The sequence below is a fragment of the Aythya marila genome, assembly GCF_965140915.1.
Source record: "Aythya marila genome assembly, chromosome: 5".
Lineage (NCBI taxonomy): Eukaryota > Metazoa > Chordata > Aves > Anseriformes > Anatidae > Aythya > Aythya marila.
The window spans coordinates 46,900,680-46,919,645 of NC_139046.1; the positions used below are offsets into that span (position 1 = coordinate 46,900,680).

Genomic DNA, 18,966 nt, shown 5'->3' on the forward strand with positions numbered 1-18,966 from the left:
AAGGACCTGTTACCACATAGGGCAACAATAGTTGTATGACATAATGCAGAAATGCTATTTATGTACCATGTGGTAACAATTAGGTTGATCAATTGGATTTGGTTATTATTTTTTCTGCCTTTGTAAATTGATCCACCTGTGTTCTGCACTACTGGATGCAAGAAGACAGTCTGGCTTGTAGTCCTCTGGGTTGCCTTTTTTCCTTACGAAGTCATGGGTTGTGTATATGCACAGTCCTTTGTACTGCAGCGTTGCAGGTAGTTTCATGAATTAAATGGTGTTTGCATTTAAACATCTTTACGTATATGCTGAGTTATTGCTTTACAGATAAAAATTTTACTTACTCTCACTTACAGGCAGTGGGGGGACTGCACCAGAGCACATATCCATCTTGCAGCCCATGGAGGGCACCACGCTGGAGCAGGTGGATGTTTCCTGAAGGAGCCATAGCCCATGGGAAGCCTGCTCTGGAGCAGGGGAAAATTGTGAGGAGTAAGGGGTGGCACAGAGGAACAACCATGCTGTATGTAGCCTGTCCCCCAGTCTCCCTGTGTTTCTCAGGACCAGGAAGGTAGAGGCATTGAGAATGAAGAGGGAAAGCTGGGCCTGGGAAAGGTGGGGAAGCTGTTGCTTTAATTTATATTTTGTTTCTCGGTGTCCAAATCTATTTTGGTTGTCAATTAAATTATTTTTCCCAAATTGAGTGTGTTTTGCCCATGATGGTAAGCAATCTCCTGTCTGTATCTCGACCCATGAGGTTTTTCATCTTTCTCCCCCCTGCTGTACTGAGGAGGGGGAAGCATGAGCAAGCAGCTGGGTTGGCATCTGGCTGCTGGCAAAGGTTAACCCACAAGCTGTAGTTACTTCTCTAAAAGTATGGAGGAGTTGTGGAGCCTGAGATATTACGTTTACTTTTGTTGACAACTGTCAGCTTTCTAAGATTGCCCACAGAAACTGGAGTCCAGGCTTCCTTTATTTCCCAGACGATTTTCAGTTCATGAAGAAAACATCACAGAAAAGTATCAAGAAAATTTTAACTATTTTATACGTTAATTGCAGAAAGGAAGATCAGGAAAACAGAAGAGAGAAGGAGAAGAGGCGATGTGTACAGAAAAATATGTGGCTGTCTAATAACACCAAACAGTTGTTTATTTTTAGTGTTCTTCATCTCAGATGATGAAGCTATTGAACACCAAACTGCACGGTCAGGTAACTTCCCTCCAAGATACTTGAGTAGAAAGTTTGAATTCTTTGTCCTTTGGGCTTTATTTGCAGTTTTTTTGGGTGGCCTTTCTGAGTGTAAGCTTGTCACAGAAGTTTGTTACTTTCTTTAGCTTTTCAACCTAACTCTTCTAATGCTAGCAGTGTATCTTGACCAGATATAGCATTATCTTGACCAGATTATAGCATCTTGACCATGGTATAGCATTAGAGATGTGTGGGGAAGAAGCAGGAGCAAAATATGATCCACTTGTATAAAGAGCCTTTTTTTTTTTCAATCATAATAAATAGTTAAGCCTCCTAACTAGAGGGTGAAATAACGTGGCTCCAGTGCACGATGTGTAGGTTAACTGTGTTCAGAACCCACAACTGAGATGTGTCTACTTTGTTGTTTCCCAGAAAAAATGAGATGGATGAATTGTTTGCATCCGTCAGACAAACTCCAACAGAGAAAGAGATGGACCAACTCTATCTTCAACACTGCCAGCACTGCCACCTGCAGAGATTATTGCCTCCTGAATGGGAAGAATCCCTTCCTGCCAGAATCTGGGACACAGGAGCAAGGGCTTGGTATGGACTGAAGTTGTTTATTCTTTGTTCAAAGTGGAATTGTAACTGTTACTTTATGATGCTTTTGACCAAGTGGAAAAGGTGCTCTCTCCTGCGAGATGTCTTGGCCTGTCACAGAGCCTTTTTGCCAGGATTTGAGGAAGCTTGGCTTTAACCCTGGCAGGGTTCCACTCCGCGAACTGGAAATTCAGATCAGCTTTAAAATGGAGGTAAATGCTGGATACTTTTGAGACCTGTGGATGAAAAATGCTGCATTGGTGTTTCCCTATGTGGCAAATTTTGGTTATGTACCGAGATCAGAAATGTCACATTGCATGCTGGCACTTTATAAGTGCTGGAATTTTCCTGTACACAGTGCTTCTGTTCGCTACAGTTGTTAGGAAGTTGCACTGAAGCATTTTGGGGCTGAATCTAAACTGAATCTCATAGCAAGAATTTATCAAAAGCAAGACTGTCTGTATTTTTAAAAACACTATGCAGGAAACAAGAGATAACCATGCAGTCTGTTTGAAACATTATACTAGATTTTAAGTATTTAACTTTTAAGTATTTAACCTTTGTATAATTCTTAGTCTTTTATGGTGTCGCTAATTATTTGCTAAAAATGCCTGTCAGTAACAGGTAATTTTCTTAAACAGCATTAATCCAGGTTCCACACGGACAGTATGTTTTCCTGCTCTGGTTCTGATGCTCTTGGGCGGTGCTATGTGGTGGGGGGAAGGGGAGCTGAGCTGCCAACTGGGAATCTTCAACACAAAAACTATTAAGAGGTGATAAATCATTGGAGGCCCAGCATGTGATTAAAAGCTGTGGCCACCAGCAGTGACCCATGGGGATGGAGGTATCAGTGACAGAGAGCAGGGGGAGGTGTTTGGCATTCCTGCTCAGAGGCCTAACCAGGGCACCGGGGTTTGTTTATGTTTCTGTTCCACTGACTCCTGTGAAATGCCCTCTGTCTGTACAGGGAACACACATTGAGTTAGGGAAAGTATCTTTGGTATTTCTTGAAATGTCAAGGCACGGATACTTGAAGGTAATGTGTGAGGAGAATTACCTGAGATTGCAGAGTGAAAGCCAAACATTTAGTCAGTTCAGGGCTCTGTAAATCACCAGTCGGCATCACAGTTGTCATAATTGTAGGTGAGCTTTACACAGATGCACAGGATACTGCAAACATGACTCCTTTCCTATCTGCTAAATTCTTGTCCATCTAGAAAAAATATTTTTTTTCTTGAGCCAAATGTGGGGACATCTTGGGTTCTACTTTGTTCTTGGCTTAAGAGAAAGCTTGATTAAATCAGAGCCCTGAATAATCTTGGAAAAAATCATTAGGATTTGGCCCATTCTGATATACAGCATTTGAAGCAATAACAGTATGCTTTGTTGCTGCCCACAAGATGGTGGAGACCTAATTTCTGTGTCAGCTATTTGCCAACAAACATTATGCTACATGTTTATCAGAAAGTACAAAGGTATAGTTCCAGTTGCAAAGTGTTGTCAAGATAAAGCAGCAATGAATAGAAAGACAGCTTTGGAAAGCAGTCAAGAGCCCGAAGAATGACATCCAAGCCCTTTTGTGGTGTTAGTCTGAGTTACAGTGATAGAGAACTGTGGGTCTAGGAGAGGTTTGCTAAGAGGCAAAGGTCATGAAAAAAGAGTTGAACAGAGAACAAGTTACAGCAAATTAAGAAAATAAAATAAAATCAGGTGTCTTTGAAGACCAAATGAATTTATTTTGGTAAAAAGGCTGCAGAAATGCATTTTTTTGAATGCCACATTGTTTTGATAGATGCCATAACAGTTTAGACACATCCTTAATTATTATTTAATAATTTAATCGTGAATTTATTCTGCCACATGTGAAGGACAGTTTTGTCATGCTTAAAAGTAACAAGACATGCCCATAAAGGAATTCCTATATGTTTGACAGCAGCAAATCCAGAGTGCTCTAGAGAAACATGCAAGAAATCTTGAATCAGGTAGATTTGAATATACATGATGGCTTCTTCCTACTCCCTGTAGAAAGAGATTGGCTTAAGGCCTGATTCAGAAGATTTTATGTTTCTTCCTATTCTCTTATTAGTTTGGACTGAATACTCTCCACAGCCATATATTTCTAAACAACTGAGAAGCAACTCACTGCAAACTGCTTGACTTTTCACCAGCACCAAGAATATCTTAAAAATTCACTGTACTACAGATAAGTAAGTGATTCCTGTATAGTTGATGCTGCTGAATGGCATAAGCATGAGAGATACAGACACACCTTGTAAAGAAAGAACATGCCACAAGTAAGTTGGTAATCGTTTGGTGTGAGAGGCTGATAAGGACTCTTAGCTAGTTTAGAAACATGGTTACCAGATGTGTGCTTCCAGATGTCAGCATTTCCTACTATATGCTATTCTGGTGAGAAGTGGGTTCCCATGACACTGTGTTAGAGCCTTTGAGACTTGAGGATTGCCTGACCCTGAAAATTAATTCTGCAACTTTTGGTGCAGCTAAAGTTTATTAGAAAAGACTACAATCTTCACATCCTCCTCTGTATGAGTGGGATCGCAAAATGCCTTGGTAGGTGAGAGACGTAAGAAACTGACACAGAAAGTTGGAAGAAGTCAAACTTCATTTGTGGGCAGAAGGCCAGTGACAAGTCTCAGCAATGATTAACTCCCAGCACACAACTTGTCCATCTAGGAGAGCACAGAGCTCAGAGTTGTGATTGTCCTGTCAGGGTGCTGCTCAGTAAGTGAATTTCTACAGTCCCTGTTTGCACTTGAGTGATGTTATAACACCGTGTAACCTCAGATGATTTCATACCTTGCTTCTGGTTTATTTCCATCCTCTTCAGCTTCTCCAAAACTGTAGCCAGGTGTTTGCTAGCCAGTTATTTGCACCAGGAGTTTACTGAAGTGATGTTATGCATGAACTGAAAGTAAATCAAGTCTTTGTCTTTACCTTGTAGCTTCTTCAGACTCTTTCTAGGCACAGCTGTGCTTCCTAAATCTCAGTTTCCTGTCACTGAACCATGTCCCTTAGTGCCACATCACATGTCTCTTAAATACTTCTAGGAGCAGGGACTCCACCACTTCCCTGGGCAGCCTGTTCAGTGCTTGAGGACATTTTTCCTAATATCAAATCTAAACCTCCCTGCCACAACTCAAGACTGTTTCCTCATTGTGTCACTTGTCACCTGAGAAAAGAGACCAACACCCTCCTTGCTGCGACCTCCCTTCAGGTTGTTGTAGAGAGCAATGAGGTCTCCTCTCAACCTCCTCTTCTGGACACTAAACAACCCCAATTCCCTCACTTCTTAAGTCCTGCTTCCTAGTCCCTTCACCAGCTTTATTGCTCTTCTCTGCACACTCTGGAGCAGCTCTTGGCCTTCCTGGCCACCTGGGCATGCTGCTGGCTCACATTCAGCCAGCTGTCGACCAACACACCCAGGTTCTTTTCTGCCAGGCAATTTTCCAGCCACTCTTCCCTGAGCCTATACCACTGCATGGGGTTGTTGTGACCCCATAACTTTGCCAGAACCTGGCACTTGCCCTTGCTGAATGTCATGCAGCTGGACTCAGCCTACTAGTCCTTCATCTACTAAGTAGATCATCTTGTAATAGAAGTAGTATGGCATGTCCCAAAGCCGATCTGTCTTTATGGGGCATATCCTGCGTGTTCTATCTTTGCTTCTTATTTGGGTGGATGCAAGCTCTGTGCAGGTTGGTGCACGTTGTAGCTTATGGCTGTGGGAGACTGCACATCAGTTGCCAAGATGCTCCCGCTGTGATCTGTGTGCATGGACCATCTCCCGCTCATTAACTTGGGTGATGTGACAAAATAAGCCGTCCTGACAAGTGTGGTGTTTTTTTGTTGTTTATTTTTTTTCTTCTCCTCTCAGTAAGGCTTGAGTAATACGGAGAACAGTGTATAGATTGAATGCATTATTGCTATGAAAGATAGTGCTTACATACTCTCAGCAGCACTCCAATCCACTATTTCACATTGCAGTCCAGGCTTCTGTTGGGAGCACGCTGTGCTCTTTTTAGATGGTTATCTTTGGCCACTTCAGAATTATTGGGTTTGATTATTTATATGTGGTCTTTTTAAAACTCATTTATTTTAAAAGACAGCCTGTGCTTATGGTAAAGGGTCCTCTGGCTTTTTGTGTCCCCTCTAGCAAAGTGACTCAGACTGATTATGGCTAAACAGGCAACGGTGCTGTGAAAACCAGCTTTTTGCAGGCCTGGAAGGTCAAATCAGTAGCCTGGAAATGCATTGGGGTCACCATACAGACAGGAGAGACCTTTAACAATTACATTTAATTTGACTTGCAATCAAACAGAAGTAGATGGCAAAGCAGGAAATGGTATCTTTAGGCATGACATGAAATAGTATTGCTGTCAACTTGAATAAGAAAGTCTGACTCTTTTTTTTTCCTTTTTTTTTTTTTTTTTTTTTTAAGTGACTACATATTCAAATAGCCTGTAGGGTCAAACAGCCTTTCCTACAGCCCTTTGATAGCAGGCCTGATAACAGCATATACACTATAAATATCCTAAATCAATAATCCTGTATCACTGCTGAAAGCAGGCGTGTTCACGTATCACAGCAGATGGGAAGAAAGCAAATAATATTTGTCTTGCCTTTCAAATTGATTTCCTGTTTTTAGCAAGCCAGAGTGTGTCCATATGTTAATCAGATTGCTAAGAAAGATAGCAGGGCTCAGGGCAGCAGACTTCTACTTGACCTGCTGGGAAAAGGGGGGGGGCAAGGAAGGGTGGAGGAAGTCCTCCATGGCCCTAAAATATCTGTGGCAGAAGCAGTTTTTGTAAATGTTATACAACTGCCTGTGTTTCCTTGACTTCCCCTGGGAAGTGCTGGGTGTCCTCCTTTCCTTTTCAGGCAGATATTCACAGTGATCAATAAGCTGCAGGATTGGACAAGTTCATTAGGGATTTCTTAATCTACCTTCTCTTTCGTTATGGAGAATATTTGGCATGGTGAAATATTTCCAGTGCCCTGATCTTGGGTAGAAAGACCCGAGGTCCTCAGGAGGTGCAAAGGCTGCAGCCCTTCTCCCTTGCCTTCCCTTGCCCTTCTTCAGCGTTGTGTTTCTCTGCACTTGCCCTAACGCATAGCTATTTCAGCTGTAATGTGCCCTACCGGAGCATGAGGATAGTCCATAATGGCTTCCAAGTGCACTCCCAGGTTGTACTATTTTTCTTTGCAGACAGGAGATTTTAATTTGCTGTAATGACAAATAGTTAAGAGAGAATTTGCATACATATATAAACTCTAGTGATGTTTATGGGCAATATTCAATGGGATGGAAGGAAATGGTGGCACACTTGATGTTCTTCTGTGGAAGGAATTTATGTACATTCTTCATGCATCTCAGTTCTATTCTGCTTTAAAAATCCCAGACTTATAAACCGTTTCTTATAACAGTGTCAAGAAAACAATTTCACTGTCTGTTTAGTCCATATTCATGATCTGCTGGAAAGTTCACCTGGCAGCTGCTGTTCTGTTGAAGTTGTTCCTGCGTTCGTGCCAATGTGGCACACTTATGTTATCATAAACATTAAAATCAAAGAAAGAATCTTTAATACATTTTGTATCAAATATAAGCCTGTCAGTGTTCAAGAGGCAATCAGATGATGCCCCCAGTAATATGCTTTAACTTTGGGTGAGCACTGAAGGTCAGATAGTTGGACTAGATGATCTTTGAAGGTCCCCTTCAATTGAACTATTCAAATTCCCATTTAATTTTAATTCAAGTTTATACATCTGGTGTTTTAAGCTTGACTGTTATGAGTTAATGTATATGATCCCAGCATCCCTATGGAGTCGCAGTTATCTCCTTCAATCTTTTGAGAGGAAGGCTGATCCAAGAGGAAGGCACTGCCTTGATTTAGGAGACAATTTTCAAAACTCTACCTTCATGTCTGATTTTGAGCAAGTTATTAACCTATACTTTTGTTCCCCAGAAAGCAGCACTTCCTGCCCTGTAGATTATAAAATACACTAAAGACTGGGATGTGGTCAGATTCCACAGGTACCTAAAACAAAAAAGTAGGTGTGCCAAATGGATTAGTTTGAATCAAATCCTAATTTATGTTGCTTGTTGATAGGGGTATGAAGGGGAATGGATGAAATGAGAATGAAGCTGTTAATTTCTTTCCTGAATTCGGTGTGCATTGGCTGTGCTCAAGAAGTATCTAGGATGCCCAAATGCAGGGAGGACCAGAGCTGATCATTCTTATATTTCTGGAGTTAAAAACAGAAGGCCACCCCTTCCTGTAGTGGCTTTTATTAATAGAAAATTATTTTTTTTGGAGAGGAAGGATGATTTTGTGGAGATGGAAGCCAGATGATCTCAGTTCTAATCCTGGTGTTGACACAGATTTTCCTGTGTGACCTCAGAAAAATCTCTTGCTGCATTCCAGTTTCCAATCAGTACAACGCAACAATCATTCTTTGTTGTGTCTGAACAGCACTCTGCAGTTAATAAGGCATGGTCACTAGACAGATTTTGACACATGCATAGGTGATTAAAGATGGCGTTTGATATCCAGTGTTTTTTTACTCTGTTTGTGGTGTTTTTGTGTGTTTGTGTTTTTTGTTTGTTTGTTTGTTTTAAGCAATTAAACTCGTAAGGCGCTTAACTCCTGTGGCAGTTTGGGAGCTCTGTTTCTGTCTCCATCAGTGCATGCCTTAACCCCTTTTGAAGTTCTGTCATGTACTAATGTGCTGGAGTAATAGAAGAACTCTAGAAATGATTGTCCTTTGTGAGTATTTTAGTACTTCCAGTAAGAGAAGCGGGCAGATGTAATCAAGTGAAATCTGTTAAAATACGAAGTCACTTTGAATGTTACTTTGGTTATTTTTTGTATTATTGGAATAACACTTGAAGACCCATCACACTAAACTTTGTACTCACAAGATCAACTCTATCTGTTTCTGTGAATTGCTTTGCAATATAAATAAAGATCTTTTAAGAGCAAAGCAAGGGCATGTCCTCTACCTCTTCTTTAGGGTGTTTCAGCCGAACACAGGACTGGCTCTGTAATTTCACACGTAAACATTGTGAGTCCCCAAGAAACATTTTGAAGCAGGACCCTGTATTTCCTAAAACATGTAATCAACTGATCTGTTACTTAAGAGCCCATCCAAACTGCAACCCCATCCTTGTGCTGTCTACTCCTTCCATGCTACTACTACTACTCAGGAAGGGACACGAGATTTCTTTCCCCATCATTTTTGCAATTATCCTTTTATACATGCTATCATATCATCAGTGCCATGCCTTTTAACACCTCCCCTCCATTACCTGCAGTGTCTCCTCAGTGTGTTGCTCAGGGTGTTGCTGTTTCTTTTGACAACAATTTGCATGAGCTAGGTGGGCTGTGCTCATGTTAGTATTTGTCTTCCCTGCACACTGCAATTTGTGCCAGCCCAACTGACCCGTAGTAGCCTGTGGAAATGATGCAGATTCAATGGCTCAGTGCTACTTTAGGTTGGTGGTGGTATTCTCTAGGTTACTTGGAGTGTTACGTTATAAAAGGACAAATTTTTAACTTCTAAAAGCCTGCCATTTGCTTTTGTCATGTAAGGCAAATGTTTATAATGGGGCTGAAAACTAGTGAAAGCCTCAGCTCAGTTACTCCCCTTTTAGGAAAGTTTTTTTTTGTTGTTGTTGAATTAATAGGTAGAGCCTCATCAAAGGTTGGTACACTTTGCAGCAGCCACTGCCAAAAGAGTAAGAGAGAAGCCAGAGATGAAGTGACTCAGCCAAGGTTATGGAGCAGCTCAGTGCAGAAATCAGGCGCAGATTACAGCTTGCCTGATAGCAACTTAATGCTTTAGCCACCAATTTATGTGAGTTGACAAATATCCAGGGTCTTTATCCAGACCCTTACTGCGTTTGTAGCTGGGTTGTGAGGAATGTTTCCCCTTTTCTTTTCCAAATAATCAACATTTAAAAATCAGTACCAGTGCTTATTTATGGTCCTTTCATTGACTTGGAATCTTCTTGGCTGCACATCTGATTCTTTGTAGACACAGGTACTGCAATTTGTATGCTGTTATCTGATCTATTTTCTAGAGTACGTGTAGCTGGTTTTGAAAGCGAATAAAAAGTAATCCATTTAGACTTTAAATCCATTCAGTAGGAACAATTATCTCAAGTGCTCCAGCTTCTAACATTCATCACGCTAGAAAAGGACACAAAGACGTTTATAAAAATATGACCATTTAACTCAAGTGGTGGTTTGAGGACATAAGAATAGAATCATTCTGTTGTGTTGAATAATATTATGTGGTTAAAATATGGCTAACAGGCCTTGATTATGGCCATTAATGGTCGTGTGTGTGTAATAAAGGTCTAATAAAGGCACTCTAAAAAAGTTACCAAATATTACAAAGAGTTTCTTGGCTGTTTACATCAGGAAATATTCTAGGTAGAGGGAAAAATCGTGAAGTGTTGGCTGTTAATCTTGGGTGAATGTAAGAGATTCAATTATGTAATGTGACAATGAGTTTGTTCTGCTTTGCCTTAGGTTAGAATTTAAGCTTTTCCTCTTCAGGTTTATTCAGATTGTTAAGTGGCTGCTGAGAAGCTGGAATCTTGTCAAACAAACTTGGCTTTAAATTTTAAATTATTTTTAATCAATATGTGAAGAGGCCAAGCTCTGCCATATGTTACTCACCGTCCATTAGTTGGTAGCTGGTCATTAAACTCTCACTAAGGTTTCCTAACTGTGACTATTGTGGCGATTTTTTTTTTCCCTCTCTTTGTAGAGTATGGGCAAAGGAGAGCATTCGTGGCAGATTGCCTTGAGGACAATAAAAACTCTCATGTAGTATGGTTGTTTGTTCAGGCACAAACAATAGGGACATTTTGCTATTACCATTTGCCAGCTATCAAGGGGTTTTGAACCCCCTCCCCCTTGGTGCCTACAACTCAAAACAGATGCAAAATCTTTCTTTTCAGCCCCCTTGAAATGACCTGTGGTGGTGCAGTGTCATTTAGAGGAGAAATTATTGGAGTGAGAGTGGCTCATAACAATAGGGGCCTTGTGCCAGGCACATGACAGAACAGTGAGGGGGCTGTTGGTGACTTTATTGGGGAGGAGGATGGCGATCTGGCAGGTGCTGCCATTGTTAAAGGTCCCCGCTCCTAGACAGTGGTCGCAGATGAGTTCATGTCATTTTGTTCAAGCTCTTTGCACTGAGTTCAGTGATGTGACACTGGTCAAGTAGCCAATCCAGCCCTTCTGATCTCTTCAGCACGGTCCCTTCTGTAACATAACCCCTTATTGCTGAGATATGTCAACATGCTACTAGGCCATATGGCTTCAAGCTAGAGTAACTTTTGTTTTCCCTGAAAAGGACATAATAACTTAATGTTTACTCTGCTAATACAGCCCTGGTACTCACTACTGATCCTGACATTATTCTGTGGAGATGTCATCCAGAAAACCAATTAAAGTGTATTGATACAAAATAGATCCATTGGTTTAATGCTGAATTTTACAACAACAGAGATTGTTGCTTATGAGCTGAAGGCTCCCACTGACTATACTTAGAAGTGTGTGTTCTCAGGCTTTTTCTTCTTATATGCATAACAATGCAGTGTTCTGGTGGTGGGATTGCAGACCAGCAAACTGGGGTGAAGAAGTTGAAATTTTTTTACACTTGAAATAACAACATGAGTGATGTTAAGTAGAAAAGGTTAAACACATTGAAATAAATGTATTAATTCATTAATTTTACTCATGCTGTCCCTTTTCTCAAAGCACCAGGCCACACCATAATAGCTACATCTGCTTCTGTTGTACATATTGTTTAGTTCTAGTTTTGTTGGCTCAGAGAATAGGAACTGGTCTTTCTGTGGGGAAACAAAGAATTTGTTTTTGTAAATTGCCATTTTTTTCCTGAATAAATCATGACAAACTTGGCAGGTTGAACAGATCAGCCATACGGAATTTGGCAATTTTTAGTCTGCTAAGGATAATTAAACATGGATGTTATGTAGTCTAATGAGATACATGTTTGTGGTACAGGGGAGAAGCAGAGAGACAAACTGAAGAGATGGCACTCAGGAAAAAATGTGTCTTTAGACAGATTTGGAACTGGTGACATATAAGAAATCTGAAGCGTTTTCAGACACACTTAACAGGCTATGGTAGGTAGTTTTCATCCAAACAGTAATTGTACATCCAAAATTGTCAGTTAATTTATAAAATTCCACTTAAAGGGTAGTGTGTTTTTTTTTTTTGTTGTTGTTGTTTTGTTTTGTTTTGTTGTGTTTTTGTTGTTTTGTAACCAAACACCATAGAGGACCATTCTTTTACAAGCAGGCTGATGTATTACGAGACAGAACAAAGACTTGGTCACAGTATGTAGAGGAACGCTGACCACATAAAGCCATTTGCACTGCGGATAAATGTTAGTATTATTATTAATCTATTTTGACTTTTTGTTGTTGATACATATAAATAATAATGTAATTTGCAATGAAATGGACCTACAAATACATTTTAAGTATTAAAAAAGTCTATATGAATTACTGCAATTGCATAAGATAAAGAACCATACCTTAAAAATAATGAAGAAAGGTAACTTTGTAGGAAAAAAAAAAAAAAAAAAAAAGGATTATGTAACTTGCTATTGGCAAAACTAAATCAACTATTGCAGACCTTTTGAAATATGAACCCTCATAAAACACCAGCGAGAAACCTTTCAGATTTCACTGATTTTGTTGAAACCCTGAGAATACCAAACTTTGTCCTATATTTTAAATGTTTATTAGTTTTAGGATAAGACTAATGTAAGTCTTAGGATAATCAGGTAGCATGGAAAGGAAGTAGCTTCTGGCTAAAATCTGCAGTCAGTAAGCTAAGAGCATAATAGAAAAAGGCATTATGGTTTATAGGAATGTCCAATATCAGTGTAATGGGAAATGACTCAGGTATGCAACCAACCTAGCCAAATGGTCCACAAACAAACAAGCACTTCCCACCTCATTTCCCCCAAAATAAAAATAACAAGGAGACAAGGAAAGTGAAAACAAATCTAAATGGACAGGGAGAGGAGGGAGGCATGTAAGGAAGGGTGTGAATGTGATCTGCTAAAAGAATGTTGCAAAGCTTCTCAAACTGCACTATCAGTAATTCTTAGATCAGGGAAAGGGAGTCCCATCTCTGGGTGTGCTACTCCCATTCTGACCTTTAAATGGAGAATGCTTCTTTTCTTATCTGTTTTACAACTAGTAAAAGGGAAGAGATTACTGCCCAGATGTGGGGAGGTTTTCATTAGGTTCAGTAACGCACTCTGACCCTGTGGATGGCAGAGCCAAAAATACAAAAGGAAATGAGGGCACATGCACATACGGTTTGTGAAATTGAGCCAAATACTCCATACTACCCCAGCTGAGTGACAGGGGCTTGTGTGGTCAAATAACCCTCTCACTCCAAATTGATGCATTTTACAGTCTGACAAAGCCGTGGAATACACATTTATGCTACTATATGCACAAAACAATATTAACAGAACTTTAAAATGCAAAAAACAAGCTTTCAGGTTTTAAGAAATGCTAGGCTTGAGGTTGCCTGTTAAATGTGAATTGGCTCCACTTGTGCGGATGCAGTAGGATACAGTCTTTAATGGCATGATCACACACAGGGCCTCTGCTTAGTTCGCTTGACATGACAGACCTGCTCAGGAGTGAGTTTGGACTGAGCACTGAAGACTCAGTATTGCAGCCTGAACAGCTGGAAGGTGAATAATAAATGAGAGGAAATGCCACTGCAAAAATAGGGCTGTCTGTTCCTTTCCATATAGATTGCTGAGAAGTGTTTTGTCCTCTGTCTGTCCCACAGAGTTCCTAAGTAATTCTGTACATCTTTTCCGATGGAAAGTGCCTCACCTTCTGAGTGCCCAGCCTTAGAGTTTTGGCTTTTATTTGCAGAGGCACTGGGCATTCAGACTTGCAGTTGGAATCAGGGGATACTGTGCTTGCCACAGGACAACATGCTCACCAGTGAGAGAGAGGATTTGTTTTTCATACAGATCCATTCATATGGAGAGTTCAATTAAGGTTGTTTGGCCAAGCTTAATTCTGACTTTTCATGTTTTCTGAACTTTAAGAACTTGATTTTGCTATCTTGTTAATGCTCTGACTTTAGAGGTTTCCATAAATTAGTTTGTAATCTCCTACTTTTAAGGAATCAAAATGTATAATTAAAGCTCCCATCTATTGCATCCTGAGATAACCAGAGGTTCACCAGCATGGCTTTAACTTTCAAATGCAGTGCACAGACTAGTCGAGCTGCAGAGATTATGGTCATAACAGCAAATTGTAACACGTGACCCCCCTCCTGGTTGGAACAGGTTGACAGATATTTGTCAGCAGCAGTGAGCTATAGGACAAAAAGCTTATTTCTGGTGGAAACTACATTATAGTCATCTCGGGCTGGTTTCCAGTTGTCCATCTTCTCTTCTCTTTTGGCCCATATTCTCTTACCTGTTCCAGTCCTGTCAGTTCTCAATACCTGCTAATCAAGCTAGATATGTGTTTTGGTTGAATCATCTTAGCCTCAGCCCTATGTGACCGTAAAATAGCTCAGTCTCAGCATACTTACGCTCTCAGCTTATGACTGTGCATGTTAACAGTTAGTTGCAGGTACTGGCTTTCAGCTGAGGGCCTCGTCTGGCTTGATCTATTCTCCAGCTCAATTTGCCAATGATAATCCCCTTCTCCCATTAATTGTCTTCTATCTCAGGATCCTCTAAACATTCTCAGTGCTATCTGCAATCTGCATAGTAAATAATAAACAAGCTTCATAATAAACAATAGGTAAGACAGTAATAAAGGTGTATGTTTGGAAACAAATCTTTTCATATTTTTTTGGTGTCCAGAGCAAAATCAGAGATCTCAGAGAGTGGCAGCAGAGGCTTGTCTCACCAGTCCAAATGCTCTGAAGTCATTCCCACAGCTTGTAAAGCTGCGAGTATTTTGACAGGATTCAGTAATTACCTCTTCTTTTTAAAGTAGGAAACATTAATAAGGCAGAAGGATGACCATGGTCCACCCTGTTTACTTTAAGGGATTACATTTACAAGAAGAATTTGTTAATTACATTTCCAGAACTTCTCTGAAAATACAAATTGCATTCATTAAATGGACTCATTTCTGATTTCCTCTTTGTGATTCAGTGGACTTGATTATTGTAGGGAAATACCTAGTACACAGGGATTATATCACTTATGTACCTATGAAATTATTTCTCTCTCTTTTTTTTTTTAGTGTAAAGTCCTGGTGTGATAAGAATTGGTGTATAGTTATATATAGTTTCGCTGGCTGTAGAGTTTATTGAAAAGGTAATGCCCCTTAAATGATGTGTTGCTAAATTTTATCTGATGTGTTTGACACACAGTAAAAGCAAGATTGGAAAAAAACAAACAAACCTTATTGACTGTTAATACAAACTATTAACTTTAAAGTCTGGCTGTCATATAAATAGTATTAATTCTTTAATTTTTCCAGAGTTCTTCCTAGATGTTTGGAAGAAACAAATGTGTTCTTTCATTGCTCATGTGTAGAGTAACTCAGTTTCCTGCAGAATTGAGACTAACCTCAGAATTCTCAGCAGGAGAGTTCAGCATGGATGCTGAACTGAGGCTACTCTCAAGTGTGCAAAGTTAACTCAAGAGGAAGCACTAGGATGCAGGTCATTTACTTACAAATCTTCACTGATAATCTATTCTTAGGTACATTAGCCTGAATTTTAGCCTCCCCTACCTCTCCAGGACTAAAACCAGAATTTACACAGATGACAATATGTGTCCTATTCAAGTCTGCATGTGCAAATTCTGTACATATGTGTTTTGGTAGCGTGCAATTCATTCAAAACAGTAAGGCTTACCTGAAATTCTTATACATTAAACAAAATGAGAACTTTAATTTATTTATTTATTTTTTCTTAAGAATACCCATCCTGAAAATGACACTTCTAAGAAGCTTCTTTTTAGGAACATGGCACAAGAGACCTGAAAATCACCACAATATAACTTTATGTTACAATAAGAAAATGTGATCAGAAACAAACATCTAAGCTGTCTACACAGTATGGTGTAAGACACTTGGGACAGATTCACAGAGGCCTTTATATAGCAAGAAACATCAGGTTTCTTGTCTGATCTGCAAGAATTAACATTGAAGAAGATAAAATTGTATCTTCTTTTTTGCAATCAAACTTCCTTTCTTGTGAATAGATCTCCCAAAACATGAAACATAATCTGATATTTTTGATCTGGAAATGATAAGCACCAGCATTCTCACTTGTGTTAGTAAAGAACAACTATGGTGTTCTCCAGTAAGGGTCATTCACATCTGATACAATTGCTGATGTGTGAATAGATAGGTGAGGCAGGTAACTATCAGGAGTCATAGATGAAAACAGACCCCAGAGATGTGCAGAGCAACCATTGGTACCTTGCTGACAACAGAATCAGCTAAAAAAACAGAGCTGGTATGCAATCACCACTGCTTGCAACATGTGGGTGGTTTTTTTTGCTCGTTTGTTTGTTTGGTTGGTTTTTGTTTTGTTTGTTTGTTTTTCTCCTCAGCAGAGTAAGTAAAACAGTGGCAGCCACTAAGAAATTTTAGTCCTGCTGAGGGTCTGCAGGAAGGCCTGGAGAATGAGGAGCATGAAGTGTTTGGTTTTTTAGAACAGTGGCTCTTTCATCGTGGCAGGCTAACAGGCCTGGGAATACTCTATTCTGTTTCTGCTTGGTACAGAGTACATTTGAAGAGATAATAACAGCAAGCAACGTATCATAGCTTTATGATCACTCATCAGCTTTGGGGAGTCTGTGAAATGAAAGGCCCCCAGACTGGACAAGGTTGAAAGGTTGAGGCTACAACCAGACTTTTTGTTCCTGAGACGGCCAGAGCCATTACTGAACAACAGACAGCTGTGAATAGATGATGGGCATCTTTGCTTTGTTGCTGCTCCCTGGTTTAAGGATACTCTTGTCCTCCTTCTGCCCCTTCTATATTTGACAAGTTTGCTTTCAGCAGATATGACAGGCACTGGTGGGGGTCACTGGCCCAATTCCACATTTCCACACTTGGCTTGCTCCAAGTTCACTGGCCTGAACTAATGTCTCCAATGGAGGTCGTGCTACTGAACATTATGAGTTTTTATATATTAAACATGCATTAGTGGTTTTACCCTGCTTATCTGACAGCTGTAGAAAAAATAAAGAAAATTCAGTTTGAACATTAAAAAGCAGGGCTTAATTTATGTCCAGTACTTTTGTTCCCCACTTTCTTTTTCATTTGCCAATTGCAAAGCTCAAGGGAGATAATAAAATGGAGGAGCTGCTACTTTATACTTCCATGTCTTTCCAAGTGCCTGTGCCTTGCTGGGTGAGCTAAATCTAAAACTAGGAAAAGAGTTTTCAGATGGAAATTTGATTAAACAATACAATCATCTGTCTCACAATCTGTTTTTTTTATAAGGAAAGTATTTTTTTTTTCCAGGGGGAATTTTCTTTCAGAGGGTTTTGTATGAAAAGGCAGACGTCATGAATACTGATGGGAAGGGCTCAGTGTTTTGTTATTTCTGTATAACAAAGACAAAATGCTTTAATAAAATCAGAAAACACAGATGTTACTTTAAGTATATTTTGCATCTTTTACTTTTTTTTCTTTCCTTTTTTTTTTTTTTTTTTTTTTTTTTTTTTTTTAAAGTTGGGAACAATCCCTCCCTCAGACTGACAATGGCAGCTCATGACAGACAAAATTAGCAGCTGGAAACTTAGCCAAAATTTGGGGCTTTTTAGTATGTTGTTATTGTTTGGGATTTTCTTAGATGGTGAAAGGCATGCTTGAAGGAAGAGGCATGGATGAATTGAAAGTCCTTGTTTCTCAATATAGTTTGACTGGATTTCAGTTTTTATAAACAGTTTAAAATGGGAAAATGCACAGCCTTTTGTTGAGAAATTAGCCTATTGTGTTTTTCTCTTTTTTGTGTTTGTGTGTGAGGACTTTAGAGGGAAGCTAATGTGGTTTGATAATATATATTTTTCATATTGTTTTCAAGATACCACATTTTCATTGGTTAAAAAAAAAGTTTCTGTATGTCATTGGAAAAGCAACATCTATCAGTTTCTGTTTCTAGGGAGAAAGCTAGAGATACCTGGTCACTCAGACCTTGACTAAATAGTGGATCAAAGTGAAATAATTTCCTTGCTGTTTGCTCAGTATTTTGAGGTGTCATGGTTGTTTTATATTCTGTGAATTTTACAGTAGCAAAGATGTCTACTAGAGCCTTTTCAGGGTGCAGAAGAAATCTGCTGGCATGGTTAGATTTTGACAGTGTTGTCTTTATTTTCTTTGTGCATAGTGGTTTACACCCTGGCTGTTAAAATGGGCACCAGCAGGGTTGCCTTCAGCATGCCCAGAGCTGGGAGAGGGATCACGGCTGGGGATTACTTCCAAGTCCACCTGGTTGTCCACTGGTCTAAGTTAGTGCAGCCTTTAGGAGCCCCGCTTTCCTCAGGGCCAGGTAACTCTGAGGCAGGAAGTCTCTTCAGAGTTTACCCTTTGTATGATGTATAAATGCTGTGAACACAGTGGAGGAGTAAATCTGCAGCTCATACTTACCTTTCCATGAGACCTAGCATAGATGTATTCAGTGCTAGGCTTGAGTGAAAACATGTGATTGTGCTTTGTCTGCTTTTGACATATCTTGGACCTCTGTGTTAATGGGGCTGCAATTTACAACAGTAGCTACTCCAGAATCATCTCTAGATGCTTCACTCTTGAGGTATGTTTTCCTCAAAGAAATCAAGGCAAAAGATATTTCTGTTCAAGAAACAATGGATTTAGAAGCAAGATTTTATAGGTTTCCTGTTTTTGTCACAGTTACGTTCTGTCTCCTTATAAACCTGTGGGTTTTATAATGAAACACACTTGCTCAGGATTGCTGAGTGGTCACTCATTGCCTGGCCAGCATATTTGTATATGGATCTTTTGGTTATGCTGTCTTTTGTTCTTTCAGGGTATAAGCTCCTCAGAGGAAGAATCATAGCTCTGAGTTCATACTACATATAAGAAATTATGGGGAATACTGGGAAAATCCACCTGCCAACACTGGAAGATAACGGTCA

At 39.8% G+C, this 18,966-nt stretch overlaps 1 long non-coding RNA gene across 1 annotated transcript; it reads left to right on the forward strand.

Annotated features, from left to right (window-relative positions):
• The first annotated feature begins 1,071 nt into the window (after positions 1 to 1,071).
• LOC309878807 lies at positions 1,072 to 18,911 on the forward strand. Its single transcript, XR_014317622.1, has 3 exons — positions 1,072 to 1,209; positions 1,621 to 1,791; positions 18,858 to 18,911. It is a non-coding gene; the product is annotated as an uncharacterized lncRNA (long non-coding RNA).
• The last annotated feature ends 55 nt before the right edge of the window (positions 18,912 to 18,966 follow it).